Source organism: Cebidichthys violaceus, unplaced genomic scaffold (genome assembly GCF_023349555.1).
Source record: "Cebidichthys violaceus isolate CVI_PGR_0920_01 unplaced genomic scaffold, fCebVio1.0.p SCAF_41, whole genome shotgun sequence".
Lineage (NCBI taxonomy): Eukaryota > Metazoa > Chordata > Actinopteri > Perciformes > Stichaeidae > Cebidichthys > Cebidichthys violaceus.
The window spans coordinates 669,926-676,112 of NW_027176606.1; positions in this window are offsets into that span (position 1 = coordinate 669,926).

Below are 6,187 nucleotides of genomic sequence, written 5' to 3' on the forward strand. Positions count from 1 at the left end.
GGTGGCGGTCTGCGCCGCTACACTAAACATAGTTTCGTGCGAGATTAAAATAATGATGAAATATCAACATTTCAGATCGACGTGGAAGTCTTCTTAGAATTTGGGGTTTATTTCAAGATGAGCTGCTCTACATGTAGCAGAACACAGTGTGAAGTCTGTTCTGTTAGAGAGCAAACACTAACTGATCATTTGAACTTTTTTGGAAAACAGTCTGTGCTGCACCGTGTTTACTACTGTAAACTTTCAAAAGAGACCCAAATCCGCCCACAGCTGTGAGAAAACATCTGTTTTTGATATCCAACATGCAGTTTTAGGACTGACTCTAGTGTTGCCATTGTACTGCAGTCACTGCACTGGACTGAAGGTGCAAAATAAGTAACTTGTTGCTTTTTTCATATTTATAAGTTAGAAATTTCAGTCAAAAATATTTGAAATCACACGAATTAAGGTTATTTTTGTTGTACTTTTGGGTATAAAAAGTATGAGAGGCAGAAATCTGTCTGTGTGAATGTTTTCTTCTGATATCTAGATTTATTTCCAGCCTCCAGTGTGGAATCCTTTTGTTGCTTTTTACTTCTAGAGACTGATTTGCATAGAAAACATTCATCTATTTTTTCAATATTTTTTAAACTTTCTTCGTGATTAACCCTTTAAAGTCCAAAAACATTTGCTTCAGACATGGATGTGTTGCATATTTTAATATTTTACGGATGACAAGGGTTGATTGAAAATGGAGAAATGTGTGTGTCGGAATAATTGCATTCAACGTGAATGAGCTGAGAGCATTTCAGTTACACAATGCGTTTTTTATTAGAATTCACAACGTTTCCATGATGATACAGAAACAACGTTTGAATCAGTGAAATCAGAGAGATGTTTGATTAAACGGGCAGCAACTGATTCTAAACTAATTCATAACCAATACAGTAAACAACATAATAAAGCAACATTATAAAATGTCATCACAGAAGAAGTTAAGGTTAGTTTTAGCTGCTCTCTTAGTTCACATTATCAAGATTATTATGAATATTTAGAGACAAACGTGCAGAAGTGAGTTTGTGCTGAAAAACTGCTTCAAAGTTTGTATTTCAAACTTTTATTTTCTGTGTAGTATTACTTCATAAACAATGTGAGGACTTTGTGGATTATTATCTGTTATGTTAAATAACCTTTGCTATTGAACATACAAATTAAACACTACATGCATCAGTAACACTGACATTTTCTGTATGTTTTTTCTTAAATTTGAAAACGTTAAATATCCATTAGACATTTAAGGAAAAAAAAAAAAAAGGCTCACTTGTTTATTATGTTCGGAATGAGCGCACTAAACTGCACGCGCTTGTGTTCAGAAACTAAAAACAGAAGTTTGGAGAGTTCGGCGGAGAGCGGTGTCCTCTGGGACACTTTGAGTTCTGAGCTAAACTCGGACAAAACAGCACCGCTGCTGCCCGAAACTAACTATCACCACAGACACCAGACATCCGCAGAAACGAGGTTTGTATTATTATTATTGTATTATTTTTTGAAGGGTCTGGTGAAGATGCAGAGCTGCGGGGGATCCGTTTTGTAAGAATTTATGTTTTCTTCGTTCACATTTCTCTCTCTCTGGTTGTGATTTTATTTCAAGAAGTCTGTGTTCTGTTATTAAAATGCTTTAAAATGAGATGTGACAGGCAACTTTTCTGCAGGTTATTAATTTGGCTACAAGCACCTGTTCAGCTACAGTTAGTAGTTAGGTGGTGTTGTCTTATGTGTAGTAAACATGCATTAACTATGAGCTCGTTGCAGCGTCTAAATAATTCACACGCTGCTGTGTGTTGGTGATAAATATTGGTCAAATCTGAGCTCTGCAGGTGGTTAAAAGAGAGAAATATTATTTTGAATCCTTTGTTTTACAATTATTCATCCTAAAGCTTTATTTTAAATAATCTACAGTTTGTCCCTTTAACGCAACACACACACACACACACACACACACACACACACACACACACACACACACACACACACACACACACACACACAAGTAACAGTTTGTGTTGCATAGCCTTATATATCAGAACGTGTTAGCCCTAGTTACACATCTTGATATTACTTTATTTTATTTTATATATATGAATTTATACTTTTTCATTTTGAAAGTGTGAAATAAAGTTGTTTTTTATCAGCATTGTGTTGATTGACATCGTGCTTCTCATACGGGAGACTTCACTGACACTCGGTGAATATAAATTCAAACTAATACACTTAATAGTGTTTTTATTATACTCACATGTTTGTAAACTTTAAAAACAAGTCGGTGTTTTTAGCAGCACTTCATTAATGTCCTACTAACGACAATTCATATGTTTATAAAACGGCCTACATTTCGTTGAAATCTGCACGATGGTCATTCTGTTAAACGGAATTATAGATTCTACAGAAGCTTGTTTTCGCAAATGCTTCCTTATTTGTATTATTTGTATTATTTGTATTATTTGTATTATTTGTATTTTTGTATTATTTGTAGTTTTGTATTATTTGTATTATTTGTATTATTTGTATTTTTGTATTATTTGTATTATTTGTACTATTTGTATTATTTGCATTATGTGTATTATTTGTATTATTTGTATTGTGTAATCTTCTTTATAAAGCAGATACATTGCGTCTGTTTACTTCAGCTCTACGCGTTGGCTACTCGTAGCTCGGGTTACACCTCGTAAAGAAAAGTTGTATAAAGTTCATGGCCCTCTGAGAATGAGGGGAACAAGCATGAAGATATGTTATATTTTTATAGTTATGACTCTGAAAGAAGCGTAATTCTAACTTGATTCAGTCGCTGAGATGTCATCATGAAGACGAGGCCAGTGCGTGTCTGATAATGTGGAAGATAAACTCCAATAAATGGTGCGTAAAGCTGCGTGTCCATCACGCTCGTGCGTATTTTACATTCCCTCCTCTCTCCAAGCTTTTATTTCGACAAAGCTCCATCAACGCTTCTAAATCCAGACTTATTTTTCTCTCCAGGTCCCCACCGCCGCCAACAACAACCCTCCGCGTGCCTGCCTCCGCTTTCAGCAGCTGCTATACAGCTTTTATACCGAATCCAACCGATGTATTTCAACAATAACACGTGCATGTGTGCGACATGATAACAATAATTAGACACATAGGCTACAACAGCGTTTGCAAAGGCGTTGCTGTGATAAAAATCTTGTTTTTTCTTCTTCTTTCTGCTGACTGCATTGAACGCCGCACCAGCCTGTTATGAATCTTCTGAAAAGAATCTTTCCATAAATCCACACTTTTCCACGGACTCCTTACATGCGGCCAAAAATGTTTGCCATTCCTGCACAGATTTGTCTGGAGCTTGTGTGGGATGCGTGAACTCTGAGTGGCCCGCTGCCCTCCCTCTGACCTCTGGGATTACAGTAATCTCTGTTGATTGATCTGATTGATCAGATTCATCTCCACAAGGCCGCAATCCAGCCGCACACGGGGAAGAGGGGTCATGAGGCTGTCGGTGCGTGGTGCAAATACACTTCTTTCTTTTTTTTTTCTCCTTTTGGCCTGCGGGCAAATACATACAGGGAGTAGATCTGTTTTTGTATTATTACTCTGGCTATTATCTGCAGCATGTAGGCCTAGTGTAATTGAGATTCTGAGTGGAACAGAAATATTATGAGAATACAAATGGGGTTGACGTTTAAAGGAATGACTTTTGATTTGATCAGGGGGAAAAAACATATGAAGGGCCGAGTTTATTCCCCTGATTGCAGTGGGTTCAAGCTGAAAGCGCATTCAGATCATCGCGGGGTAATAAAACGACACAATAATGAAGTTATTCTAAGCCTGAACATCTCCTCGAGGCAGAGATATCGGTCATAACAGTTCAAAAGTAGGGAAAGTTTTGTTATGAATCAATTCTACTGATGAAGTAATTAAAAATCATGGCATGGGAAATGAATTAAAAGAGATAGAGAAGTGGTCAAAGAGGACACTGACTGTTGGACAGTAATTCCTTTAATCAAGTAAAAGTAGTAACAACATGCATTAACGTGGAATCATCAGCCGGTCGAGATGAAGCTCATTTGAACTACTCAACCCATACTGTTGGGTAATCGATCATTTTTGTATCCAAGTGAAATATATAGAGAATATTGGTAAACATGTGATCATATGTTCAAACCTCGCACGTCCTGTTTTAAACTCGATCTATTCATACGCAGCATACATCCTGCACTGCATATTTTGCAGCAAAAGCTTATGTTATTCCTAAAATATGATCGTCACAGAGTGACAGTAAAAAAAATGTGCCCTAATTCGCCTGAAAGACTGAAATCAAAATATGAGCAGTCTTCAGAAAAGTTAAACGTGGTAAAAAAAAAAAAATCTGCTTTTTTTTTTTTTTTTGGAGGGTTTTAGTCGTGCATCAGTGAAGGCAGAGCGAGTGAAGACACTGGAGAGAAGAAGGAAGAAAACCTGTGTGTGTGTGTGTGTGTGTGTGTGTGTGTGTGTGTGTGTGTGTGTGTGTGTGTGTGTGTGTGTGTGTGTGTGTGTGAGTGTGTCGCAGCACAGCAGCAGCAATCAGTCCCCTCTTGTCTCGCTGCTGAGTGCAGCGTCTGATTGACAGTTTCTATTCATCCTCTGTGAGATTAGGCCAGCTGAAAGGAGTAACGACCCATGGCTGTGTGCAGTAATTACGGCCTCGGATAAGAAAAATAAGGAGGAAAAAAAAAAAACACACACACACACGGTAAAACTATAATTATATAATCCCGCTCAAAACCCCCTTTTTTCCCCCTCTTCGTCTTGTCCGCAGCGTTTTCAGAGATGTTCCACCTGTAAAGAGGAAATGCCTCCCAGTTTATCACTCTCACAACTCCGTAGTTTATCTATTTATTTATTTACATCAGCTCACAATCACAACAAACTACAGGCTGAACCATCAACGACAGAAACACATGGGCTGCTGTATGAGGAAGATGGCAGCATACGTACAGTGAATGACAGTAAATGACTGTAAATTAGATGTTTTTTTATAAGCAGATAGAAACCTCACTTCACGCTCTCTTTTTTTTTAAACTTTATCATTTGGTGCTCAGCGTGTGTGTTACCAGGGAGGAGTGCAGGGTGCCATCCATATTTCATAGAAACAAGACTCGAGGCAACTGTGCGTGGAGAGGGGGTGGACAAAATAACAAAGACACCTGTTGATTGTTTAACTGTTGTTCAGAGTGTGTTTTTTTGTTCAGGCTTTAGTTTGTGAGTTGTGTTCAGGTTGTGAGTTATTGTATCGGACGATATAATAATGTGCGCGTGTTACTGCTGCTGTGTCCGTCCCTTAAAATATATATCGGCACGTGACCAATATGAGTCGATGAGGGCCTATATCTTATTCATAGGGGATGATTAAGAGATATTTCGTGCTGATATTACAGATCTTGAATTTTCTCCAGGATTGTCTTCACATCTTTTGAAACAGCACTTGGGGACATAAACAATAATAGACATCCAAACCCGGAAATGTAGGTTGCGTTGCTCCGTATGGCAGACCAATGCCCCACACTTATAGAGAAGAAGCGGTACATGCACAATGTGACAGAAATGCACTAACACGATAGTTAAATGTGACTGCGGGTTTTCTGTTGATAGAAACCTAAATCATATCAGACATGGCATCCAATATTTATTAAAAACAATATTGGCCTTAAAATATATTTGACCTGTATGCATTGGCCTATGACTTTATTTATTTAGCCTATGTTGCAGTTTTTAAGATCATATTTATTTTCATATCTTAAATGTGAGGCCCATGAATGAGAGCAATATACAGAAATAAACTGCGATGCATTTTTAAATGAATTAAGTAATTAGAAGTGTGCCTCTCTGGGTCAGAAGGGATCCCGCCTGCTCTTAATTAAACTACTGTTTCTCTTTGCACTCGCACTGTTTTCGGAGCTATAAAGTTCAGCCGTAAAAAAAAAAATATTAAAAAAAACAAAACAACGTCAGAGTCCGCGGGGAAGCCCGGGCAGCGCGCACACAACCATCGTCTCATGTCTCCGTGCCCGATCCAGGTTTGCAGAGCCGCTCGCCCTCTTGTCAAAACGTGCCCTGCCTGGCGGACCAATCGGCGACGAGCCTGCGTGGGCAGGAAGTGACGTGCGGGGTTTCTGCCTCATGTAAAGTGCACCGTGTC